At 42.3% G+C, this 10,450-nt stretch overlaps 1 long non-coding RNA gene across 2 annotated transcripts; it reads right to left on the bottom strand.

Moving 5' to 3' along the window:
* Positions 1-1,798: 1,798 nt before the first annotated feature.
* On the bottom strand, positions 1,799-10,377 carry LOC310825394. Of its 2 annotated transcripts, none has more exons than XR_014555265.1 (3): positions 10,292-10,377; positions 3,577-9,240; positions 1,799-1,862 (listed from the first exon to the last, which is right to left on the bottom strand). It is a non-coding gene; the product is annotated as an uncharacterized lncRNA (long non-coding RNA). The 2 variants fall into 2 exon arrangements; XR_014555266.1 differs by lacking the exon at positions 1,799-1,862 and having other exon boundaries at positions 2,349-5,262; positions 9,136-9,240.
* Between the last annotated feature and the right edge of the window lie 73 nt (positions 10,378-10,450).

The following is a 10,450-nucleotide window of genomic DNA, read 5'->3' as shown; positions in this document are numbered from 1 at the left end:
ATGCTAAAACCTCTACCTGTAGTTTAAATATCAGAATGTGTTCCCATAATCATCACATATCAGTGAACTGAAGCAAATGTCTCATTTAAAACAAGCAAACATATTCTTAACTTGTTAACATGGTTGATATTGTTTTCTGTGCTGCAACAGTGCAGCCTAATCACCTCTGATTCAGCTCATTGCCTCTTGTGCTGCAAAGCAATCTGCGACTCTCCCAGTGTTGTTGCAGCTTCAGCCATCCTGGGCAATGGTCAGAGATTACTGCAACTGGGGTTTAACATCTGGAGGGTCCCAGATTCTCCATCCCAGCTCTGAAGCTAATGCTGTTGTTAAAAGTAAGTAGTTTTAAAATGTGCCACAGCATATTTTGTCTTGAGATGAAAATTGCTTTTTACTCACTTTGCTAATGCCATAATTGAGACCTCTACTTCAATCCTTCAGTACTCAAGTTTAATGAGCTGGATTAGCAATAGTGTTAGTTTCTTCCATTTCCTGATTCCTGCTGATGAAGAGAACCATTTCCCTCCTTCTGTCCTCTTTAGAGAACTGCAGAAAAACCACTTAGCCAAATACTAATGAACTGTAAGGAGCAGCCAGCCTTGTTCCATGGGAGATTAATTCATTGTTTGTCCGATGAGATATCTGTTGCCATCGATTTTGCAAGAGCACTACATAGTGTCCACCTACTGATCTATTTATTCCTCAGAATGCTTGCATAGCGCAGAACAAAGGCTGGCAAATTAGGTAACATTGCACTTTTAACTGGAGCAATTTTCATTGGTTTGTGTACTGGCTTTCACCTTTCACAAAGCCATTCGTCTGTTAGATTGGTTAGTCAGAATCTATCAATTAAGTTAAACTAGCACACTTTAATGGAGCTGATTTAGTCATGCTGAAGTCAATTTATGCATCTGGTATAATCTAGAACCTAGATGTTTGAATCTAAGGGCTGGTTCACAGAGACCAGCATCACTGATTAAACACAACAGACTGAACTTTTAACAATGCCGGTTATGCGATGCTTATCAATTTACAGTAGTCAGATCATATGTTGCCAATCAAGTGCATAGAAATAGGTGATGTTTTTGCATGTGTGAATCAGCCCTTACTCCTGCTGTTCAAATGTTTAAAGATCTCAGAGGCAAATAATAAAACAATGCACACGCAAATGGAATCACCTGCTGTCATGGAGGCTGCAGAAGATCTCTGTGACTCATTCAGTCCAAGGGTAGTTGGAGAGAGGTATGACTTCTGGTAGGGACGCGGGTGGCGCTGTGGTCTAAACCAACAGAGCCTAGGGCTTGCTGATCAGAAGGTCGGTGGTTTGAATTCCCGCAACGGGGTGAGCTCCCATTGCTCCCATTGCTCCTGCCCACCTAGCAGTTTGAAAGCACATCAAGTGCAAGTAGATAAATAGGTACCGCTCCAGTGGGAAGGTAAACGACGTTTCCGTGCGCTGCTCTGGTTCGCCAGAAGCGGCTTAGTCATGCTGGCCACATGACCCGGAAGCTGTATGCCGGCTCCCTCGGCCAATAAAGTGAGATGAGCACTGCAACCCCAGAGTCGTCCGCGACTGGACCTAATGGTCAGGGGTACCTTTACCTTTACCTATGACTTATGGTTAAAATGCTGAGGATTGTGCTCCACCCTTAAAGCCCATGAGAGAATGAATACAATGTTTTCCAGCTACAAGAAACTATAGCTTAATAGGTGTTTAAAATTCAGAGTCCGAGACTAAGCAGTGCTAGAGGTATACTCTTGGCATGATTTTATTTTTATTTTATTTTTTTGTACAACAGGGTATCTTAGAACTCTTTCTTCTGTCTGATTTATTTTCTCAGCATGACATGAATTCATTCTGGCTGCAAACAGAAAACATATTTTAACGGCTCAGTTCAGTGATGCTATATAAATGAAAAGAAGCCTGTTTCTGTTGGGGTAAGCGGGGGGCATATGGAGCTGAAATCTTTACTGGGAGGAAAGACTGGTAGTAATCTATTGCCCTAGCAAACATCTAGTTGGGGTTCAAGAAGCTAATGCTTAGTTACTGAATGCTAAGAAAAGAATGGGCTTTGGGCTATACAGACCCAAGCCCAAAAGCTAAGAACATACTGCCCATTGTAATTTCATAAAAGTCAGTGGTAGTGGGCATTACTAATTATTTCCATGTATATAGTGTTCAGGGTGTTTTAGGTAACATTATCTCAGTCATCCTGATATTATTTTTGTAGGTAGACCAGTATCCTCCCATGGTATAGATGGGCTTCTGAGACTAAGAGAGAGTTAAGACTGTAAGAGAGAGTTAAGACTGTGCACACTTATTGGGGAGTAACCCCCCTGAGCTTTTTCTGGGAATTCTCCAAAAAGGCTAACAAAAGACTCAGAAACAGTTTAATTAAGATGAAGATGTTTTGCCCAACACTGCATCTCAGCTACTGTCTACATTAAATGAGAATTAAAAGGGGTTGGGGAGGCAGAGTTGAGCTCAGGTTTGACTGGATAATCAAACTGGGATAACTCTGTGTGACCCTAAAGCCTTTAATGAACTGTATCACACACACACACACACACACACACACACATATCACTTGCTTAATATTGTCCTGTTTCTGGTTTTGTTAATGGCCTTTAAAAAGCATGGCCAGTGGCTACTAACAGAGCAGAACGGCATAAACCGCCAGAGAATGCTCTCAAGAATCACACGCAGTCTAATATCATTGACCTTAGCGACTTAGAAGAAGGCCAGAACATTCAGATAATTAGAAGTCAAAATGAATGAGGGTACAGCTTAATTAAGAGTTATTCTGACACAGGGAATCTCACAAGAAAATCTGGCTAATCAGGAACTGCAGATAATCATAGTTCAGGTTGGGAGAAACTGCTGCATTAGAATAATTACAAAGATTTATGAGATACATGCTGTGCTGCAATAACAGATAATGGCATTAATAAGATATTTCATTATACCTCCTGTACATCATTTAATTACATGGTGACAGTTTGTCTCGAGGAACTCCCCCCGGCCACTGCATCTTAAAAGCTAGTAATAATAAAATCAATCTCTGTCCTGAAAAAAGCATTATTGACTAGGATTTGGAATAGTATTATGACTACTGGTGCATCACGGTTCTAGCCTGAATACAATTTCTTTGACTCATCTGCTTTGTGATGAGTGGTTCTCTCTCTATCTACAGGATAGATATCTATCTACAGGCCTTTTTAGGGGGGGGTGTATAGAACCACTTTGTTGAGGATCATGGTTTCTGAGGCGAGTCCCTATTTCAGGAATTTTTACTGTTTGGAACAGACATAATTTTCTTGTTACTTTTCTGTAGACCTCAGAAACTTTCCATGTTAGTTTCTGCAAACAAACAAACCACCTCAGATAATTATTCAATCAGGTTAAATTTAATCGTACAAAATGGATGTGACCTTATTCGGAGACATGAAGGCAGCTCCACGCCTGGAGCCAAGACATTGCTGCAAATCATTTACCACTTTCCACTTCTTAGACCTCACCTCCCAGCTCCCTCCAAATCATATTTCTCAGTTTACCAACCCCTTTCCCCAAATAACCTGGATTTGCCATTTTCTTTATGGTATGAGTCAGCCTCTAAGATGGGGTTTGGAAATATGCAGTTCACAGACACATGACTTATTTGTACAGCACCAGCCTCTTGGTAAAATCCTATTGCTTTCTAAGCAACAGGAAATATAAAATGAAAAAAACAATTAAACCATGACGGTGATATGTCTGGATACAGTTTTCAAGCTGCTTTTTCCCCCAAATCTGAAGATTTCTATGCATGTCCCATTATTTTGAGAGCTACTATTAATTTTTCTAAGATGCATTTATTTGCTTATTGATTGATTGCTGTAAATTTATAAGCTGACCTTTGGCATAATGCTTCTAGACTGACAAACATTTAAAATGATAAAAACACACGTAAAGACCAGGCACAAAGCAAATCAATAAAGCTGCAGCCACCATCAGCCAATAAGGTAAAATCCATCAAAACCCATCAGACACAACTAAAAGCAACTACACAACATGCTGGAATGCTGGGGGAGAAGAAGGCATTTGTTTGGCATTTAAAGAATATCAAACACCCCATCAGCACTATACATTTAAACTCGTATTATAACATTGTAAGTCATGGCTTCCCCCAAGGAATTTGCTTCTCCACCCTGCCACCCCCACAGCATGCTCTCCAAATCTCCAATCCTTCAGAGCACATTTGGGAGAAGGAACACAGAAGAGAAGTTCTGTTGCACAAACAGAAACCCTTGCATTAAGCTACCTCTCCAGTTGCAAACGGTCCATGATATATTAACTCCATCTTGTTTTCAGCAAGTTGTTTTGTCCCATGTGAACCAATCTTCTATTACCACTAATTTTTAAGCATAATAATATAGTAGTTTAAAAACCAGTAATCCAATCCCGCCATGGCATTTAGAAATGAACAAAGCTTTTTCAGTCAGTCTTGGTTCTCCATTCCAAATTTTCCAAATGGTTTTCTGCCACCACTCTAAAATTATTCAGTCAGGCCTCTACAATCATGTCTATTCATACAGAGAAACAATATTTTTTGGTATACATCCATATTGGTCAAAACAAATTTTCCCCCAACCATGATAATTGAAGATTTGCCCAATTATCTTTCATAGCACTTCCTAGTAATTTCTGGTGTTTATCGCAAGAGCTGAGTCATCAGCATAATGTTGCATTTTCAAGCCTTGTTTTCTGTAAGTTGGGGTGGGCAACTTTTTGGCTCAGTGGGCCAGATCCTTATCAGGATCAGTCTTGTGGGCCAAATGTAACAGGTGGGTGGAAAGGCCTGACATCTTGTGCAAGGTGCTTTGAAGTCCCTAAGCTGGTACTTCAAAGCACCTTCTAAGGCTAAATGCAAACTCCTTGGTAACAGCATACCCTCACAGTCTTCCCTTCTTCGCCCCACAGAAATGCCCTTTCATTTGACCTTTTTAAAGTATTTTTATTAAATTTTATCCCCATAACCCAAATAACAAAATAGAACTTCATGATATAAAAACCAAACCAAGGATGGCATGGGATGTTACATTAATAAGAAAAATTAATAATTAAGAACTACCTTGAATTGAGCATAAAGTCACTTGAATACTGGCTCTGTCTCCAGCAATCCACCCGCTCTCAGGACAAAACCTCTACTCCAAACCATCGCCAGTTGGCACTACAGTAGTCTAGCCTTCAGGTTATGAATCCATGAGTGATGGTCGCTATATCTGAACATGAAAGAAAATATGTCAGCACTTCCGGGCATTTTTCTCTCTGTAGATAAGAAACTGGAGTTGGTAACCTGATAGATTGCATGCAAGTTTCGCATACCGAAGAGATGAGGTTCTTTGCTCAAACCTGTAAATTAAGATCTGCAGTGATATACAGCTGCTTTGAGTTGTTCCCAATGACAGTACAAGGAAAACAGCTGGGAAGTATGTAAACTACAAGTGGTTCGAAATGACTTGCAAGTTGTTTGGGGTCATCGTTATTTATAATACTCAAAATATAACCAGTCTTCATATTGCGTTTGGGAAAACAGTCATCTGATGGAATACAAGGAAATAACAGTTATATGAATGTGTTAGACAAAATGTTAATAAAAATGCATCAATAGCCATAGCTACCTCACTGGGAGTGGAATTCAGGACTCTCTTGACTTTTCTGGTTCTGAAAATGAACAGGATAAATTTATGAGTTCTAACAGGCTGCCTTTGTTGTAACCTCTTGGGGCTAGCAAGGATATTTCCCACTCCTACAAATGCTGGTGGGATTCTTCCCCCTTTTATTGGCAGCATCAGAACAAGCTGCATATGGAGATAGGACGGAGCCAGTTATAGATGGAAGAATACCTGATATAAGGCATTATAAAGCATTATGTGCTAGAATACAGGCAACGACCAATTTACATGGGTTCAATATGTGTGTGGCCATGGACGTGCACATTGTGGCGACCCAGAAGTGGCTGGAAAATGGGGGACAATGGGCTTATGTGTGCTCTGCTGTCGCATGTGATGACCTCGAGATTGAAGAGGCCAGTCCCCTGTGTTACTGGAGGAATCACAAATCTGGATACATTCCCTCATTGGAAAGAGGGAAGTCCAGAGCAGTGACTATCTCATTGACACAACGGACAGCCCTCACAGGGGTGGTCAAAAGCAGATCATCAATTTTCTCAGCAAAAGAGAGCAAATGCTCCAATCAGTCCTGATGAAGCAGATGTACCTCCCGCAGCAGATACTGACTGGGTGGTGGCAAGACCAGAATGGTAAAGCATGCAGAGGTGCCGCAGGCAGCCTCCCTTGTGGGTAGACATGTTGGGCTCCCAGGAGATGTTAATGATGCAGTTTAAGCTAGTTTGTTGTCACAGTCAGAGTGCAACACTAAGGGCAGGGAGATCCAGCTTCAAATTCCCACTCCCCCATGAAGATCACCTGGGCCAGTCAGCATCTCTTACCACAACCTAGCTTACAGGATTTTTATGAGGAAAAAATGGAGGAGGTGGGGACTATGTACACCACTCTGGGGTCATTGGAAAAGTCATAAAGAAAGAAACGCGTTTTCACAATGCACAGGGATGAGGAACCTGTGGCGCTTCAGTTGTTGGTGGACTACAAATCCATTCATCTCTGGCCATTGACCATGCTAGCTGGTGCTGATGGGAGCCGAAGTCCAACAACATCTGGAGGGCCACAGCATCCCCACCCCTGTATGACTAGTTCCCTCTTGGTATACAACCTGAAAATGACTATACTTGCCCCACCAATTCTGACATTCTCTGCTCTAACCCTCCTCTAACTCTACTGCCTCCATAGAACTATACAGGCTATGATGTCAGCAAAGGAAGCAATTGTCTGAATTCTAAACCCAGGATTTTTAGTCCATTTGTGTGTGCGCATGGCACATCCTTGGCTGCCAGAATCTGAAGATGAATTGAACTCTGCTTTGGCTTCCTGCTGCCTTTTAGGGGGATAGTAAAAACAAACGTGTGCATATTATTAAACACCCGATTGAATATTTGCAAAGTTGGAGAGGGTGTGTGTGTGTGTGTGTGTGTGTGTGTGTGTGTGGAGCAAGGGAAGGAAAATGTTACAGTCAGTTTCTGGAGCAAGGTTGCTAAAAGAAATAAGCAGTGCTGCTTTGTAAACAGAATCCATGTTGCACCGTGACAGCCATGCTGTGCTTCATAACCTTACATGGCAAAAGAAAGGCTGCATTACAGAAAAGAAAAGAAAAAAACCCTTGGAGGTAGAATTATGAAACTCTGGGAGTCAGTTTCATTTCTAAATGTCATGCTGTTGTGGTTCTCAGCCCAGTCTGTTCAGTGTCTGCACTATTCACATTGTCCTTTGTATGGCAAAAGGATCCGCTGCCCACAAGAAATGTAATACCTCCCCTATGTATCGGAATGATTGGAGGGCACCTGAAATGTTTAGATAAATCCTAAGGTTGCCTAAACAAGAGTGCTGCTTGAATAGGGTTACAGAGACGGGAGGAATGCAAGCTCAATGCAGATAACTGGGATCAAAAGTAAAATAAATAAATAAATTCAGGAGCCCTGGGAGGCAGTCTCTTGGATACCAGTGGCACAAAAGGGATCTTTGTAGGGGGAGTCCTTTTCAGTTACAATAGACCAGGCTAGGCGGGCAACAATCTTTTTGTTTTAAAAAAAGAGAGTCTAGCAGCTCAATTTACAATGTGTTTAAGATGGAGTCTTGAAGGCTGCCATCCCAAGTGAAGCAAAACTCTTGCTAAAGACTCACTTCTGAGTAAATGTGCCCAGGGTTGGTGTCACATGTCTTGTGCCTCACTTGCCCAAGATCTGAATGCCTGCCCCCAGCTTGACACATCACTCCTCAGAAAATAACAAAGTTCTTGATTTTATTTATAAAGGTCTGTAGAGGTACTGCAGCTTAAGGAACCAGACCGGGAAAGGGGAAGGATTGAGGGCGGTGGGGGAAATGGCAGGAGTAGGGAAGAAAGTGTGATGAACATTCATTTGTAATGTTTTTGAATCCGGAGTTCTAGAGAGCAGGGCTGGGGAGCCTTTTGGGTACAGCATTAATCTAATATTGGCCAGCTGGCTACAAATAAAAATGCACCTGTGATTTCTTTCATAGGCACACTCTCTCCAACAAAGAATTTGCTGAGAGGCTACATATATGGTTAACCAAGCAGGTGGTGCCTGGCTGTGGGATGATTTCTTGAGGAAGTAGAAGTTGGCACTTCCTGCTCTCAGGTTTTTCTCCTGAAGTGTGATGCCTTATGCAAGGCTGGGGGGGGGGGGGGTCTGTTGCCTTCCAGATGTTGCTGGGCCACAAAACTCCCATAATCCCTGAGCACTGGCCATGCTGACCAGAGCAGGTGGGAGTTGGAGTCCAGCAAATATCTGGAGCATCAGATTTCCCACCCTGCTTTAAAAAATGGCACTACTGGACTGAACCAAGACAAGCTTAAGAGAAAAAATGCAAGATCGAAATGTGGCTGATGGGCTTTGTTTAACTTGGTGGTTCACAAATCGTGCAAGTTTGCCCTGAAATGTATTTAGGAACTCACAGATCTGATCACTGGTGAGATCTCTGTGTTATGCTCCTTATGAGTATGCAGAAGCATGAAACAGGCTTGCATCTCACATCACCAGGGGAAAAAACACCCAAATAAGTCTTGCCAGTTCTTTACAAATCCTCAGTGGAGAAAATATGTTCAGACTTTGGATGCAAATGTATTGTAGTCCCCTTTCTCTTTCTTAGGAAGTTCTGTTGGAAACAGACTGCTGGAAACATTTATTCAGGTTCTACTTGGGAAAAAAGCCTTGCATTTCCTCCCTAGGCTTTGTGATTTATCTCCTGCATTTCAAGGCAAATTTGCATAACACTCACTAAACTCCCTTCTTCAGAGATGCTGGTTTCCCTCTAGGTCCAAGGAAGGCAAAGCAGCATTTGATGTTTTCTTCTTCACAAGTTGGGAGGATCAGCAGTATTGGACTGAGGGGGTAAGCTCTCTGAACTAATTTTAAATTCATCAGTCAGCAAGAAGCAAGCTTGTTCTGTTTCAGCCTACCAGGGCCCAGCCTATAGGATGCAGGGAAAGTTTTGAGTTACCTTAAATCTTAGTCAAGTAAGGACACTTTGGATTATACTGCAGATATATGCAGCACTTTCCATCTCTTCCAGGTAAAGATGTCAAATTTTCCTCCAGCAAACCACCTGCAAAGAAAAGCAGAAATTCGACATCTGAAGTTTTCCTGCATCTGCATGCTGGAACAGCTTCACCTGATTTAATTTCTGTTTGTCATATAGCCATTAAAGGAACAAGAGTACAACAAGGGGGAAAGCTTCACAGGTTCTTTGAAAGACCATTTTGCCATTTGCTGGCCATGGGAAATCTGGCAACATACAACTTCTAACCTATGGTCTTCTGGTCAGCCCATGTACTGTCACATACAGGGCTCAGGTTTGGGCATTCCACTGCAAACTCTCAATATTGATGTTAGTTATGACATTCCAGATGCTAAATCCTGGATCTGCCTGTGCAAATGCACCATTGCCTAGAAGTTAGCATAGTTTTGGGTGTCTCCTAGGGAGAGGTAGCATCCATCAGTGGTAGAATGTTTGCTGTGGGATGCCCTCCTAAGAGAGGTTTGTCAATTTTTGCTCTCTTTTTTTGGCACCAGGTGAACTCTCTCTCCAGCTCTCTCTTTAATTATCCTAGGCTTTCAAGATGTGCTTCCAGGGCTAATGGAATGTGTGCGAGTGACCATGTGAAAAAGGCTGTTTGTTGGACACTGAAACATACCTGAGGAACATGTATTTGGGAAAGAGAAATGTGCAAACCTTTACAATGGGTGTCTCCAAGACCCTCAGAAGAAAGCCAACAATATGGATTCCAAAGCCCAGTCTGCACTTTTTGTATTCAGATTCTCTCAAACCTCCTATTATTCTTCTGTCTGTGCCTATCTGCCAATTTAGGATAAATAACACTTCATACATCTGATGGTATGCTTATACACCACAGAGATCATCAACTTTTTCAGACATTTGCAAATGGGAAAAACTGTACTGGGCGCTACACACACAGCACGACCTATTATATTAGCTACAATATAATTCTTCAAGCCTAATCAAAGTGAGGAGAAGGGAACGCTGCGGGCATCACGGAAAGCTTCTGTGGGCACTTGTGTGCCCATGGGCGCCGCACACGGACCAGTCTCTAAGGGGCCACAATACTCTTTTATTGCTTTGGCTGCAATTGACCTACCACCACCCATCTGGAAACCATTCAGTCAAATAAGCAAGAGCGAGGCGCGCTGGCAGCTACTGCTGCTGCTGCCCAGAGATGGGCTGTGAGAGCAGAGCAGCTCCCTTCGCCGATGATGATGATGTTGATGTCACGGCGGGAGTCGTTCCTCAGCTGCCC

The sequence above is a fragment of the Podarcis gaigeae genome (genome assembly GCF_964106915.1).
Source record: "Podarcis gaigeae genome assembly, chromosome: 1".
Taxonomy (NCBI): domain Eukaryota; kingdom Metazoa; phylum Chordata; class Lepidosauria; order Squamata; family Lacertidae; genus Podarcis; species Podarcis gaigeae.
The sequence above is the reverse complement of the archived record's forward strand: the minus strand, read 5'-3'. Positions and strand labels throughout refer to the sequence as shown.